The sequence below is a fragment of the Anas platyrhynchos genome, chromosome 2 (assembly GCF_047663525.1).
Source record: "Anas platyrhynchos isolate ZD024472 breed Pekin duck chromosome 2, IASCAAS_PekinDuck_T2T, whole genome shotgun sequence".
NCBI lineage: Eukaryota > Metazoa > Chordata > Aves > Anseriformes > Anatidae > Anas > Anas platyrhynchos.
Window position 1 is genome coordinate 92877832 of NC_092588.1, and position 17393 is coordinate 92895224.

General features: G+C 41.6%; 1 protein-coding gene across 4 annotated transcripts in view; it reads left to right on the forward strand.

Annotated features, from left to right (window-relative positions):
* Positions 1–17393, forward strand: part of STAC (SH3 and cysteine rich domain) — a 291976-nt gene that overhangs the window by 222913 nt on the left and 51670 nt on the right. The gene's annotated exons all lie outside the window — the stretch shown is intronic.

Sequence of the window (17393 nt, forward strand, 5' to 3'; positions counted from 1 at the left end):
ACACTGCTGCCTCATATTCAGCTGACTATCAACCAATACTCCCAGGGCCTTCTCTGCCAGGCAGCTTTCCAACCATTCCTCTCCCAGCCTGTAGCTCTGCTTGGGGTTATTGTGCCCCAGGTGAAGGACCCAGCACTTGGCCTTGTTGAACTTCATTCAGTTGGCCTCAGCCCATCGGTCCAGCCTACCCAGATCCTCCTGCAGAGCCTTCCTTCCCTTGAGCAGATCGACACACGCACCTAACTTGGTGTCATCTGCAAACTTACTGAGGGTACACTCAATCCCCTCATCCAGATCATCAATAAGGATATTAAAGAGAACTGGCCCTAGTACTGAGCCCTGGGGGACGCCACTAGTGACCAGCCTCCAACTGGATTTAACTTCACGACTAATTCACCACGACTCTTTGGGCCTGGCTACCCAGACAGTTTCTAACCCAATGAAGCATACGATGTCAGTCCAAGCCACGAGCAGTCAGTTTCTTGAGGAGAATGTTGTGAGAAATGGTGTTAAAAGCCTTACTGAAGTCAAGGTAGACCACATCCACAGCCTTTCTCTCATCCACTAAGCACGCCACCTTGTCATGGAAGGAGATCAGGTTCGTCAAGCAGGACCTGCCTTTCATAAACACATGCTGACTGGGCCTGATCACCTGGTTGCCCTGTAAGTGCTGCATAATGGCACTCAAGATAATCTGCTCCATGAGCTTACCTGGTACTGAAATGAAACTAACAGGCCTATAGTTTCCCGGGTCTACCTTTCAGCCCTTCTTGTAGATGGGCGTCACTTTTGCTAGCCACCAGTCTACTGGGACCTCCCCTGATAGCCAGGACTGCTGATAAATGATGGAAAGCAGCTTGGCCAGCTCTTCCGCCAGTTCTCTCAGTACCCTCAGGTGGATCCCATCTGGCCCCATTGACTTGCGTACATCCAAGTGCTTTAACAGGTCGCCAAATGTTTCGTCATGGATAATGAGGGCCACATTCTGCTCCCCATTCCCTCCCACCAGCTCAGGGTACTGGGTATCCAGAGAACAACCGGTATTGCTGCTAACAACTGAAGGAAAGAAGGCATTCAGCATCTCAGCCTTTTCCACATCTCTCGTCACTGTTTCCCCCTGCATCCAGTAAAGGATGGAGATTCTCCTTAGTCCTTCTTTTCGTTTAAATGTATTTATAAAAACATTTTCTGCTGTCTTTAACAGCAGTAGCCAGATTGAGCTCCAGATGAGCTTTGGCCTTTCTAATTTTGTCCCTACACATCCTTACAACATCCTTATAATCCTTCTGAGTGGCCCACCCTCTTTTCCAAAAAAGAGGGTTTTCATAAACCCTCTTTTTTTCCGTAAGCTCCAGCCACAACTCTCTGTTCAGCCAGGCTAGTCTTCTTCCTTGCCCACGTGTTTTTGGGCACATGGGGACAGACCGCTGCTAAGCCATTAACATTTCCTTCTTGAAGAGTGTCCAACCTTCCTGGACTCCTCTGCCCTTCAGAACTGCCTCCCAGGGGACTCTGCGAACCAGTGTCCTAAACAGCTCAAAGTCTGCCCTCTGGAAGTCCAAGACAGCAGTTTTACTGATCCCCCTACTGACTTTGCCAAAAATAGAGAACTCTACCATTTCATGGTCACTCTGCCCAAGACAGCTCCCTCTGTCTGTGAACAGAAGGTCCAGCGGGGCACCTCCCCTACTAGGCTCACTAACCAGCTGTGTCAGGAAGCTATCTTCCACACTCTCCAGAAATCTCCTAGACTGCTTTTTCTGGGCTGTGTTGTGCTTCCAGGATATGTCAGGGAAGTTGAAGTCCCCCACGAGAACAAATGCTGGTGATTTCACAACTTCTGCCAGCTGCCTGTAGAACTCCTCATCCGTCTCCTCATCCTGGCTCGGCGGTCTATAACAGACCCCCACCAGGATGCTTGCCATGTTGGCCTTCCTGCTGATCCTAACCCACAGGGACTCAACCTTATCATTCCCAGCCTCAAGTTCCATGACAACAAAACACTCTGATATAGAGAGCCACACCACCACCCCTTCCATGCTGCCTGTCCCTTCTGAAGAGCCTATAGCCAGACATTACAGCACTCCAGTCGTGAGAGTGGTCCCACCACATTTCTGTGATGGCAACCAAGTCATAGCCTGCCTGCCGCACAATGGCTTCCAGCTCCTCCTGTTTGTTGCCCATGCTGCATGCATTAGTGTAGATGCACTTCAGTTGGGCCATTGCCTTCTCTCCCAGCCTTGCCATTGTTCCCCCTGGTACAGCTCTAACAAGCCTTGTTTCAGCCCCATCTCCCTTCTCCCCTAGTTTAAAGCCCTGTCAATGAGAGCCCTGCCAGCTCCTGGACTGGTGTCTGTTTTCCCCTTCAAGACAGGTGGGACCCATTTGCAGTTAGCAGGCTGGGTGCTGAGTAAAGCACCCCATGGTGAAAATAAATAAATAAATAAATTCCTATGTTTCCACCTGCTTATCAGGTGGACTTTCTGGATCCTCTGTGCATCCCTCCCTGCCACAGTAGGGATAGAGGAAAACATGACCTGTACTCTTGTTCCATCTACTAGTTGTCCCAGTCCCCTAAAGTCCCATTTGATAGCCTTCAGGTTTCTCTCTTCAATATCATCACTTCCAGACTGGACTATCAATAGAGGATAGTAATCAGAGGGGCAAATCAGGTTAGGAATGTTTCTGGCAATGTCCCTGACCCTGGCCCCAGGGAGGCAGCAGACTTCCCTATGAGTAGGGTCAGGTCAACAAATAGGGCCCTCTGTTCTCCTGAGAAGGGGGTCAGCTACAACGATCACCCTTCTTCTGTCCTTTTTAGTGGAGGAAGTTTTGAGGCGTGGAGTTGACTTCCTCACCCTAGGCATCCTCCTGGGTAGACTTTTCACCTCATCCTCATCCACCAGTCTCTGAAGCTCCAACAGACCTCAAACCTGTTGTATAAAGCCATCTGGGGAGGCAGGGCTGGTAGGAAAGGGCGTTGCCTGTTATGCCGAGCAGGGACCTGCTTCCATTCCTTCTCATTTCCTAGGTCCTCTCCCTCTGCTCGACAGAGACAGGGCAGGGGGTCCACCATTGTTTGGGGTGTCTCACCCTGGTGCCTTTCCTTCAGGCCTTGCAGGGAGTTGCTCCACGGGTCTATCTCCTGCTCACAGTCCATGATGGCCCTCAACCTCTCCACCTCCACCTTGAGCTCTGCCACCAGGCTGACCAGGCCATCCACCAGCTCACACCTCACACACACGGTGTCTCTGCCACCCTCAGATGGCAGCAACAGGCTCAGGCACTCAGTGCATCCAGAGACGTGAAGTGCCACATTTTTGAGCAGGCACTCAATCTGGGTGGCCACAGACTTTCTAAAAAGAGCTGTCTGCCTAGGGGAAACCATGGCGGTTTAGCTATAGGTATACAGCCGGTAGATGAGTTGTTCTTATGAGCGCGGAGGGACGCTCTGCCCTGCCTATGCGCTCCCTGCCTGCGGAAACTGCCGCGTCACGCCCTGTTTGCCCGTCCTGGTCGCTCCCTAGGGGTTGCCTTTGTAGGGGGCGCTGCTGGTTTCGCCCACGCCTTGTCAGCCTCCCTCGAGCGGGCTGCCGAGTTCTGGCGGCTCCTGCGGCTGCTTCGAGTGGCCTAGATGCTGAAAAAAAGCCCTGCCCTCCTCGATTCCCCGCTCTGCTACAGAACGCGTCTGCCCCGGAGCCGATCCTCACATGTTAACAAAATGCAGTAGATAAAATTCATCAGGGCAAACTTGGAAGAGTGCCACTGATTTCTGTGCTGTTAAATTGAGGGTCCAGTTGTTAAGACCTTCAGATCCATATGGATTTTTAAAGGGCACCTACTGTTACTTTTTCAACTGGTATCAATCAACTCAAGGACCCAGTATATACAATTTTTTATTTTAAGAGCACCTCTTAGTGTACTTAGCGTATATTGTTCATAAGTGCATGCAGCTTGTTTCTCACTTTTGTTCACACATCCTCTTTCAATTCAAATTATCTCATTAAGGAATTATTTACAAATAAACATAACCTGACTTGTAATAGTATGCCAAACATTTTTAGTAATGAACATTACGATCAAATACATGCTTGTCAAGTGCTCTTTTTTTAAGGTCAAAACCTGTGCTTTTATGGAAGTATTCATATTCCTTGATTGTGTAAAGCATATTCAGGAAGCCTTCCCTCTTTACAGATTAAATTTTTAGTCAAAAAGGGAGAAGAAATATGTGTTAAGTGATACAGTCCCACTTGTAATTAGAGACCAACTTTAGGCTGTTAAGTTCAGTCTCTCTGTGTAACAGACACAGACTGAAATTGTTTCATCAAAGGTGATTTAGAGCAAAAGCTTGCCTTATGTTCTCTGAATTAGCCTCTTTGAGAGGAAATCACTTTCCATTGGCCATAGTAGACAGCTACAGCTGGATTAAGAACTTGAATTTAACTAAGGTGAACACCACTTTGAGTCTATCAGAGCAAGATCTTAAACCTTGCAGACAAAAACTGACAGGTCATTTCCTCTCCTGGAAGTTTACTGTTCTGCTGATAGTACTCAAAGATGTTTTGAAACGTTGCTGTTCTTTTTTATGTCAACGTGGAACAAAATCATTCAAACTTTGAAAACTTTTGCTAAGTGGAATTGCTGTTTTCCAGCCAGACCTATAATGGAAAGTTATGTACCTATGACAGAAAGAGAGAAAAATGTGAGCCTACCCAGGCTTCAAGATGTGAAGTACCACTATTAAAATGTAGCTACAAGATGAATCGTGTACCAGTTTCATGACGTATGAAGTATGGGCACAGAGAAGTCTTTGACAGATGCACAGCAGTTAGATCTATCTTCTCTAGATAGTTGTAATGGCAAATGGACTTCATTCTCATGGCCATCCAAAAGATGCAGATGAACCCTTAACTTCCTTTTTGCTAGCTTGTTTGCTCACTCTTTGCCTTTCAGTGCTTCTCTCTCTCTCTGTTCCTATTCTCACCCACATGCTTTAATCATGGATCAAGCTCTCCAGTACAATAAGCCAATGCAAGATAAGTCTTTACAGGCAAAACTTCCAGGTTTCCAAGCTTAGCTAAGTTTAAAGATGCCTGTTAAGAAAATGAATAGAGGTTCTTCTGTTAGGAGGAGGGATTTTTTTATAAACATTTTGTGGATACTGGCACTCATGTTGTAAGTACTCTTGGAAAAAAAGCAAACCTTACAGTTTGCACCTTCTTTTGCATCTATATACAGGCTGTGCTTGCTTTATTCACAAATAAATATTGTAAGTTGCATTTTAGTTTCCTTGTGTTGTGTGGCATTATACTGTCTGTTCCCTACATGTGAATGCCTATTTATTTATCTTTTAATGTAATCATGGGGTTTTGTATGTGTTTGCAGGAAACTACGTAAAATTAGAACCCACACAATGAGGTAATAGAAAACATTCCTGATCTGGTAGAAAGACGTTTAGATGTAGAACTTAGGGATATGGTTTAGTGGGTACTGTTAGTGTTAGGTTAGAGGTTGGACTCGATGATCTTGAGGTCTCTTCCAACCTAGAGATTCTGTGATTCTGTGATATGAAACCCTCTTAGTCTTTCTTTGTCTCAGTCTGTCCTAGTCTCCTCTCTGGGTAGGCAGGTGAAGAGCAATGTAACTAAGGATGATCCCTTTTCAACGTTGCTGCCAGTGAAGGGCTTTTGAGCTCCTGCCTCTCTAGTGATGTAGGTTCCTACATACATCCTTGAATTCCTATGCCGCCCTTCAACAGCACTTTTTTTTAAGACATTCCTACCTGACATCTAAGAAAAATGCTCTCAATAAATGATTCCCTGGATATTATGAAAGATAAGATGAATGCCAGCAACTGTAGTAGACCTGCTTAAGTGTAGATAAATTAAAAGTATTTCACAAAGATTCAAAAAAAATGACAGCCATGCCTAAAACAAAAATTTTAACAGCCTGATCTGCCTCTGAGGAGAATTCAGTTGTGACTAGGTGATGGCCACAAGAAGTAACCACTCAGTCAAGACAAGAAAAAGTCAGACCTTTTTTAAACAAGATGAGAAAACCAACCTAATTTTTCTGACACTGTAGGGAATACACTGCAATAAATACAATGTTCCTGAAGTAGCAATTGAGGTAACATCATTTCATCTTTACTACCAGCTGCTGAAGTCCAGAAAAAAATATCTCCTTTCCTTGAGTTATCATCCCTCCAGCACAGTCACCACTGATTACATATGTATATATGAAATCAGTCAATAGGAGAAAACATAAATCTCAGAAATTAGCAATGTGCTTGTTTTTCAGTTCAACAGTGGTCAGTTGGTCCATACTCTGATTTCTGTGGAAATATGCTACACTCCTTATAAATCAGTGTCAATCTGCTGATACCAAGAATTTCAGCTATTCTGACAGTAGACTAGACGAAGTGAGATACTTTATGGAAATATCCAGTTTTACAAAGGGTTCATGTTCATATCCTTCAAAATGCTTTCTGTCCTTTCTGTCCTACCTTGACTTTCCTTGCCTTATCTTTCTTCTGTTCCACTATTCCCCTGCCTGCCTGAATCCCTCATGCAACCCCATGCCACATGCTGCTCCCACTTAAGTCTTCCATTATTTCTGTCAGACGGCTTGACAGTGTTTTACTGGGTCAAGTTCCCTTGCTTTCCAATTGTTTAAGCAACTCCTGTTAAATGTGTTGGCATCTTATGTCAATACCAACAACTCTTTTCTCTCTCAACACCAGAAATACAAAGTTTCAATATGCTTCATTTATTAGGTGAGTACAAACTTGCAGAGAAAACAAGGAAGATGTTGCCAAGGTGGGAAAAGATTTTAATTGACACAGCATTTGTCTTCTATCTGGTAGCTGCTATAGGACTTTAGAACCAGAAATATGAGATGCAAGAAACTCAGTGGGCCCCCAGATGGAGCTAGGAGAACCCCAGAGGAATTAAGTGGCTTTCCTCAAATAGTGCTGTGACACTCCCCACAAAACCATGGGTGCTGGTCAGAGTGGTGCCAGGGCAGTGATGTGGCTCTGCACCAGGACAGCGTGGGTCCTGTTGGGTGTCAGAATGGCATTGCCAAAGTGACCACACATCCTGGCCTCAATAGAAGCTGCAAGAAGCAGCTTTTATATGGTGGAATAGTGTCACTCTTTAGGAGAGAAACAAAGCAGATGGAAGGCAGAAAATTTGCAACCAAGTTGTAAAAACAAGCACATGAAGGGGACTGTGAACAAGAAAACTGGAAGTGAGTCAGCAAACATTGCTAATATTTTGTTAAGGTATAAGTTCCTACACGATCTTTTCACTGAGAAGAGTTTGAAATCAAAGGATGGGAACAAGCTGTACAATCTGGATCTGAATCTCTATTTCTGAATTGACAGCAAGAAACAAGGAGCAGAAACCAGTGGGGTCAAATAAGCCAAAAGCCAACCTGTGGATCAAATAAGGCATCTTTTTGTTTGTTTGTTTTTTAAACTAATAGGCCACAAAGCACACAAATTCTTGCAATGTAGTTCTGTTGTTTCTTTGATCAGAAAATGAGGTAACACCATGTCAGAATAAAGCCATAGTAGTTAAACAAGAAGTGTGGACAGAATTAAGTCACATCTGGTACAAATTTGAAACAAATGTCTAGGAAAGACAAAAGAAGCAGGAGGCATAGGTGTCCCCTGGATTTATTTACATTTGGTTGTAGAGAAGCAGTAATAGGATTTAAAAAAGAGGGGAGAATTGAGAAGGGATGAAAAAAGTCACTCAGATAACAGGATCCCACACGTGGCCAGGTGGTTATTCATGCTGCATGCAGAAATCCTTTGCTTTTAATGCACAGTGTAAAATAGTTTATAAAAAAAATGTTTCGTTTCAAAACAAACAAAATTATAGGCCAGCCAAACCCCAAGCCTTTACTCAGGAATCATTCTCACTGAAGTCAGCAGGAGTTAGCAGCAAGAAAAGACCTTAGGATTTGGCCCAGTGACAACAACTTTGTTGTAGAGCTGAGCACTTACATGCTGTCATCATGAAGCAATTTTAACAGCCTAAGTTTGGAACCCCAGAAGGAGGAGTGGAAACACTGACAGAATATTAACTAAAACAACTCCCCATAGATCTCAGTCCTCCTTTTTCTTTTAAGACAATACAAATGTGATTATACAGTATGTGGGATCTGGTGCTGATGTTAATTTGCCCTCAGTTAGTATCAGCCTCCTTGCGAGATGTATTTCCATATTTGCTTCAAGAGACATAGTACCATTTAAAGTCAACGGCTCTATTAAAAGAAAAAGGAAAAAAAAAAAAAAAAAGAGAGAGAGAGAGAGAAAACAAAATAAATTAATAGAAATTATTAGTAGAAGTAGACCAGCACTTCTTAGCAGAAGTCATGATTTTTAAAAGGTCTGAGTGGGTCTTACTGAGCTTTGATTTCTCATAAGAACAATAGTGAAAATTATGATGTACACTTCATAGATGGACAGACACAAGATACAATCAAGGATGATTAATCTTACATTTGCAATAACATTCACCACAGATTACTTATGAGAAGGGAAAGAAGCAAAACTAAGGCCCTATTATTTTTATTCTTGAAGACTCTCAGCAGGTATGTACAGTGTAGCTTCATTCCCTCAGCAAGCCTGCCTGGATTTACATTATTCTGAAATCCGGTCTTTTAATCTCCAAAATCTGTTGTGTCACTTCTACTGCAACAAAGATTAGTAAATGAGCACATCAGGAGTTACCAAAGGGAAATCACTGTTCTGTATAGAAGGTGAAATGGAAAAGAGATATCCAAATGGGGCAGCAAAATTCAGGATTCCCAGAAGGGACCTCAGAGATAACAGCCCAAATTCCTTCTATGTCAAGAGGCAGGAGATAACCATGCATGTGCATCATCCTAATGGGCACGAAGTATGGAGATGACCACCTACTTAGCGACCAGACGCCTGAGGTGAAACCCAAAGTAGAAACCAAGATGTTGTAAACGTGTCCATTTTGAATCTGAATGTTAGAAGGAGATTTTAAAGAAATGGAAGGACTGTTTCTAACCATCTCTTGCTTCCTTTTTGAACTTGCCTGTTGGCTTCAGGAGAAAAGACTGGAAATTATTCAATTGCCCAACTATACAAGAGCTACACAGAGGTTTGTAGCCAGCTATTCCACCAGCCACTTTTCATAACCTGATGTCCTGGTTTCAGTTAGAACAGAATTAATTTTCTTCCTAGTAGCTGGTGGAATGCTGTGTTTTGGCTTAGGATGAGAAGAGTGCTGATAACACCCCAATGCTTTAATTGTTGCAGAGCAGTGCTTATACTAAGCCAAGGACATTTCAGCCTTTTGCTCTGTCCTGCCAATGGGCAGGCTGGGGGTGCAGTAAGAGCTGGGAGCGGACAGACCCAGGACAGGTGACCCAAACTAGCCAAAGGGGTATTCCATACCATCTGACGTCATGCTAAACAATATATAGGGGTGGCTAGCCGGGGGGAGGGGGCCGGACTGCTCGGGGTTAGGCTGGGCATCGGTCAGCGAGTGGTGAGCAATTGCATTGTGCATCACTTGTTTGTACATACTATTATTACTTTCATATTATCACTATTGTATCATTATTATTATTATTGTTATTATTATTTTTGTTATTATTATTTTCCTGTCTTATTAAACTGTCTTTATCTCAACTCACGGGCTTCACTTTCCATTTCTCTCCCCCGTCCCAGAGAGGGAGGGGGGAGGGTGAGCGAACGGCTGCGTGGTGTTTAGCTGCCAGCCGGGTTAAACCACGACACCTGAATTAGAAGAGATCTCTTGCAGCTGGTGCCACCTATGTTGGAACTGCTGTTTGGGGTAAAAGGAAATATAATCCTGGATTTAAACGCAGGATTTACAGTCATTCCCTCTGATCTGGAGAAGAGCACCTCTTTGCTAGGTGAGGCAGGAGAAGAAATAGAAGGGAGAAAGCCTTTTCCACCCCTTACCCCAAACAAAACAAAACAAAACAACAACAAAAAAAACCACCAAGCCACCATATCACCAAGGTTTTGGTCATGGGTGAAGTGTTGCTTAGTTTGGTCTGTAACATGTTTTGAGTTATGCACATGTTCACAGAGGAGGAAGAATTGATGACTGTTGAGGTAATAACACTAAAACCAATATATCTTAGTTTGGGACTATTAGTCTGATTTTCATGATTTGGATGATAAACTTGGGAAAGCTGATGTTAAGCTTCTCTGAAAGATATTCTTGTTTGAAATGCTGCAAATTTGAGAAAGATGCACTGTATTTAGACACAAGCTTAGTACAAGCTATGTCTGAACAACACATATACGATGATAAAACACGGCCACTCTTCCACAAGCATTTTCCCCAAACTTGAATCAAATGTTATGGAATTTGAAGAAATACTCATAGAGACTACATCTGTCAGAAACAGAAATATAACACATGGTCTCTTCTTTCTAGATTATTGTTTCTAGTAGAGCTAGATTAAAAGAATACAGATGAATACTTCAAAATAAGGCTTTTTGAAAATGTGATAGAGAACTTGACAGCTTTAGCTAAATAAATAAAGGTATTTAATGTGGTTGTTTTGGGGGGAGAATGATTTGCTTAATTTTTGTTTAAAAAAATGTTCTGGTTTTCACATGCCTACAAATATTGTTATATTTATTTTGCATATGTTACCTCCTTTTTACAAGCTGTTTTAAAATGTTTATATGACAGTGAGTCTTTTGAAGCTAATAGTAAAATATATTTGGCAGTGAAGAAGAAACAAATTCAGGGTAAGTCAGAATTGCAGAATATCTAACACAGAGTTTAATCTTTTTATATTTCAAGACTAAGTAGACTATTCTGAACATAATGGAAACAAAAAAGGATTTCCTTGAAATTTGATGGCAATTGCTATAGTTAATAAATTATGCCTCAAACCTGCCACTCCCTGGACTTCAGTAATTTGTCCTGCCACACCTTATGCTGAATTTTGAGTCTATATAAATGAATTTGGAGTGCAAGGCAGATTTTTTCATATTTTTCAGACATTGTTTTTCACATTTGTTTCACATATTCACTAGTTCTGATTCCTTGCAATACTAGAAGATGTACCCCAAACTGTAAGTTTTCAGACCAACAGCTTGTTGAGAACTAGAAAAAGTTTTCAGCTTGGTTTAAACCAGATGAGAGTTGAACAGAATGGAGAAATCTGCTAAGCAAACACACTTTGGCTACCTGTGCAGACCGTACCTCTTGATAATTTAGAGGTCTGCCAGTTAGATATGCAAACACACAGCTGCCAAGGATGTACTACATCAGTATTGATAATGTGTGATTCACAGTGACATTTGTGGGAGCAGTGATACCTGAGCATCTCTTCAGATTTCGTGCTTTGAAACCCTGAGGCTCATTCAGGGATTTTCACTTCTACATGTATGCTCTGATGTGCCAATCAGAGTGTTTCATTGTAGTTAGGACTCTACATGTGAAACAAAATCACAGAAAGAGCCCTGCTTGGACAGGCTTACAACCTAAATAGGTTTGAGGATCACTGGGTAGGTTCCAGAAACAGTGGAGGGCATGGAGGGTAATATAAGGATAATAGTCAGAGCAGCAAGAGCCAACCAGAGTAGCTGGAGGTACCCAATAAATCAATAACATTATTGTTAGGTATTACGGAAAAGGTCTCCCCTTTAACTAGTCTGATACCCTATTCAAGCAGACAGATTTATTTATTTTTTTACAGCAATAACAAACATATTTGTTCCAATGCCAGCTATGCAATCTGTTTGGGAAAATACACAAATATAATATGTAGCAGATTCTGGAGTAACAAACATTCCCATTTTATCTGTAGTGGATTAAAAAGATACAGCTTCCAGGAAAGCTGGCTAGGGCAGACACAAGTACACGATAGAGCTAGATTCTCAGACTGTATAAACAAATAGTAATTGAAGTCAATTTAGCCATTTCAGTTTGTACTAGCATTGTATTTGTTCTATTTCTTATTTAGAAAGCAGAAGATAGAAAAGGGATCAGCTTTTCTTAAAGATTTTATCATGGACGCTTTGCCAGTAAACAATACTAACCCCTTAAGTGTTTGAAATATCATTTTATTTTGTTAATCCTATAAGACATGGTCCTTCTCTCATCAGCAAACACACATAATATTTATGAAATTGCATACTTGTTGGGCATGTCATAATCTTATTTTTGCTCATTAAAATGCCAAAGCAGTGCATTTTAAATCCAAACTAGGAAAAAAAAAGAGAGAGAGAAATAAATAAAACCTACCACCCTCACCTGTGCTCAAAAATCCCTTACTTTTGTGCCCCCCAGTTTTAACAATAAAATAACCAACCTCCATGCCCACAAAAGTAAGCACTTTTGTTTGAGCATGTTCTTTGTTTGCTCTTAATCAGTGTAGCTAGCTGAAGCCCAACAGTGCTGCCAGGCTAGCTGACATGCTGGTAACATCCAGCCCTTCAATAAATCTAGTTAACATCTGAAGTATGTTCAAGGGATTGGTAGTACAAATTGAATGCTCCTTGACCCAGCAAATGAACTGTACTTGGTAGAATAGATTCCATTTGTCAACACTGTTGCTCTTTCCCATTTTTGAAAGGGTTTTGGTCTGTGTCCCTTTTGGTAAATGTCTTGTATACCTGACATGATCTATAGTGAATATACACAACAACCCTGCATGTTGAAGTCTGTCTTTTATAACAACATGAGAGTCAAATAATTTGAAAGAAACTGAAATAAAGTAGAAATAATTCCTAATAGAAAATGGATATTTATCTCACAGTGATGAGTGAAAACCACTGACAGAGCACTTTTAGCCTGCATAGCTAATAAAATAGGTATGTTTTATAAGAACTGCAGGAATCAAACTGGCTTGATAGCTCATTCCAACTCTGTTAATGCCCTGCATTACTTGTAATCTATTTAATGATACTGATAACACTAGTGTAAAGAAAGGGATAGAAAAGAGCAAGCAATATTATCTTTTTTTTTTTTTTTCTTTTTTTTTTTTTGGTGGAACAGTAGCACAGCTGATGTCTTAAAATGAGAGTTTAGTTATATGGTCTGTCAGTAAAGGACAGTTGATGAGCCTTTTTCATTTGCTGTTTTCTCGTGAAAGGTAGCTAAGTGCAGAAATGTATAAAAACAGCCTTGTTGTTGGCCCTGTGCCACACAGGAGCCTCTGACACTGCCAAAGATAGTTAGCCATGGCTGAGAAGGGAGCCTTGTAAGCTTCTAAACATATTGAGAACTAAGCTGACTTGAGCAGGCTCCAAAAGAGTTGCTCTGAATGCCAAAGCTGATGGTCCAAGCAAACGCAATATAATAGAACAGCTTATCTTCCCAGTTAGAATCCCTGGAAGTCTTCAAAAGACGTTTAGATGTAGAGCTTAGGGATATGGTTTAGTGGGGACTGTTAGTGTTAGGTTAGAGGTTGGACTCGATGATCTTGAGGTCTCTTCCAACCTAGAAATTCTGTGATTCTGTGATTCTGTGATTAACCGTGGCTGATCACTAAGCAGAGAGCTTAGTAAGCAGAGAGTAAGCAGAGAGCTTCAGAAAGGGGAATGAAGTGTTCATGTGGAGGGATTGAGGGGGCTTTCTCTGAGCTTTGAATGGTAAGAGATGTGATAGAGAAGTTGTGCTAGAGAAAGAGTGATGGCAGGTAGGGCACCTATCTTAGCATTTTAGTTTGATTTGGGAGTGCAGTTTCAAAGCAAACCTCCCATTTGTTGATCGGTATTCTTTGGTCCTTGTGGCACAGCCTTGCAGACCACAGACTGCATCTCTTGGGGTTACATCCTGCTTGTGCTCCAGGTGTGCAGCAATTGCACACCAGGGCTGCTGGGCTAGGCTGGTTCAGAGTACTCTGTGCCCTGAAATGTATACAGTATGTATGCTGGGTCCTCAGCACCCATTTCATTCTGCAGATCTGCTCTTACTGAGCCACAATGTCTGCTACTGTAGACAGAGCCAGAGAGGCAGGGGAAAAAAGTTTGTAGATATCAGGGAAGCAGTTAGGAGCCTGAATAAATTATTCTTTGCAGGGTGGATGACGGGAAATATGTTTATCTTTTCTAATTGCAAATCTAGTAATTATAAAGCAGTTCAAATCACCAGTATCTTCCTAACTTCCACAGGAAATTCTTAAAACAAAATTGTAGAAAAGAGTTGTGTATTTTCAGTGTTTGACTAAAATGAAGTCTTAGTGAGGGCAGGTACAATTCCCATTCAAATCAATATCAGTGGCAGCTGTTAACTCTACGAATGAATTTCAGTAGCTGTCCTCTCACTGCCTGCTGTTTTCTGGTTATAGCAGTTAAATAGTTATAGTATAAGCAAATTAGGAAGCACAGGAGGTGTTGATAAGCTGTGGTACATCAGAGCTACCCAATCCCTTGCATTTAGTAATTCTGAAGAAGATGAAGATTGTGCTGGTTGTTACTGAAGAAAAGGTTAATCAAGCTCAGTGTTTAGGTATTTCACTTATCTTTTCCTTGCCTGTAGGCTCAGTATGTTCAGTCATGTGACTGATAAAATGTGTTTGAATAGAGACAAACTTTTTCCCTGTCTAATTTAAAACCACCAGAGCATCCTGAATTTTATAGCAAGGGTTCAGGTTTCTGAAACATCAGTATTGTGAAGTATTGTGATGCTATCCCAATTCCAGAAAAGCTCTTGTGCTTGTGGGAATCTTATTTTGATTTAATTTATGTATTTAAATGAAAGATAATTTGTAAGCTTCTCCTCTTCCTTGCAAAGGAAAAAATATGAAAGGCCCAGGAGAATTCTAAGATATGTTTCTTAAAGCCTCTTCATGATTGGTTTAGGGTTTTGTTCAGTCCCAATATATGAGTTTTTCACTGAAGTGTTCAAGTACTGTCAATTGCAGAGCAACCCTAGTCTCACCTTTTTCCAAAGTTCACCAGTGTTTCATTCTATGATTTAACTTTGGGCTCATTAATTCTGCAGAAAGAAATTAATAATAATCAAATTTGCATACTTCCCTCTCTCTACTGATAGAGCTGATTCCTGCCTAAGGTGAACATCTCTATTAGGAGTGGCATCACAAGTACTTTAAATCAGTTTATGTCAGATCAAAATCAGGCAAATTATATGCCTGTGTTAACATTGAAAATCTTCTAGTTAAGGAGTGGGACCAGTTCATAGCAAACTACAAAATGAGGATCTGCATTTGGGTAGCAACAAGGATGCCTACCTGGTCTGGAAAATGATTTAACAACTTTAGCACAGGACAGAGCTCAGGAGATCTCAGGGTTATTAGCTTGTACAGAGATGTATGCTAGGTCTATAGATGTAACTTGGTCAACTTGTTATTGAATATCTGTGTTCTGACCTGAACATTGTGGCTGTAGATGCATGGAATATGCACTGTTGCACATTCACCTGAGTGCACATGTGGACATGCATAGCCCGAGTGCTGTACTCTTTGAAAAACTACAGACTTTTCTGCCTAGGTGAGTAAAGGGTGCTGATAAGGTGCTGAAAGGGTGCCTAGACGTGCAAATGATTTTACACGGGAGAATGCAATAAAGGTAGAAAACGCAGAGTTCCTTAAAATATCCTGCATTGCTGAGCTAGCAAGACACTTGTTTCATGATAAAACAAATACTGTATTGCACAGCTTTATCTTCTTTCTGTGGCAGAAGCAGTGTTTTGAAATTTAATTAACTTCATGTGGCACTGTAGAAATGGATGGCAAATCAATAATGAATGCCATTTCAGTCACCTTGTGATGTTGTAATTCTCTGTGTTTTGCTGTACTAATTAAGTCTGACTTCAGTGGGAAACATTTCAAGAGCAAGGAACAAATTATTACTGAGTCTCTGGTCATCACTGGGGAAATGAAGTAATTTCAGTGCTTAATAACCTCAGTGATTTTGGGTGCCATTGACTTAACGTCAAAGCAGGAGAGGGAGGATCTCACATTTCGTCGGTGCTGTTGTAAGGTGGTTTTTGGGCTCAGCAAGTCCACAACTTCGCCTTCAGCTGAAAGAGCTTCAGAAACCAGAAACTGCTCTTGCCTCACAGTTCACATTTAATGACTTAATTGCTCTTATTTACACATTTCCCCACCAGCTAGGCCTGACTGGCAAACAGGTGGGTATTTCCTTCCTTTGGATCTGGGGCTCCTCCTGTGAGCACAGAGAGAGCTGTGGCTGCAAGGGGCGTGGGACAGGCCCCTGGCTCTGATCCCTCCCAGCTTCCCAAAGTATGGAAACAGCTCAGGGAGCAGACGCTTTCTCCAGCAGAGTGCTGCAAAACCCTCTGTGCAGCAAACACAAACACTGTTAACTAGAGGCAATGGTATCCCTTTGCCCATTTATTGGACTTAGGTTATTTTGGTGTTGTACAGCACTGAAAGAGAGATGGAGCATTTCAATGCTCCAAGAGTGAGCTGCTTGCATGTGAAGGTGGGAGAGGGTGCCTGGAGGCTCCTGTCCCATGGCATGGTTTTGACTGACTCACAAAGAAAATAGATGGATCAAAAACAGTAACTGGGAAGAGCGTGGGCTCTGAGGCACTGTCAGTGTGACACACTGGTGCCGTGTTTTTTGGGGAAAGTGTGTGAACTTCTTCCCTTTATATTAGTGTGAATTATGATTCCCGATCATCATTGTTTCTAACATAAACAGTTTCTAATATAAACCATTCATGCTGGTTTACCACAGACAGCCTGTGTGGCATGGAAAATTTCAGTCGTTACATCATATTTCCCCAGAGAGCTGCAGCAGTGATTGAAATGATTTTGTGATGGTTGAAATAATGCTGAGGTAAAAGCTGAGATGGAGATATTACACGTCAAAAATAACAAACATGAAGTAGATGCAAAGCTGGCTTTCCCACAATGTTCCCAAACTCTATTTATGGGCTGTCAGGATTGATAAAACTTCAGACTTGTCTATCAGATGCACTTATAGCTTCTGTGGCTCACCTAGTGTCCATCTCAGCCTTGTATAAAACTTTTTGGGGGGAAGGATAAAAGGACCTGTGATAAGGTACGAGACAGTTTTTGGTTAAAGAATCATAATTTAAATTTCAGTTAATGATGCCCTATTGTGATGCTTAGTAATCTGACAAGGAATACACAATGCAATGTATAAGAAAATATGTGGATATCTCTATTAACTAGTATTAATTAACATATTAACCTACTAGGTGACTAGTTGACTATATGGCTACTGCTCCTTAGAATTTTTTCCTTAAGAAAATTGTCAACAATAATAAAAAAAATCTCAGTCAAAACTGCATGTAGTCTCCATTTTTGTCAAATTCAAGATATATAACCACATCAAATTTATTTACTGAATTCATTTTTCTTGTAATGGCATATAACATCTGTCCTTGAAATGGCTCTAC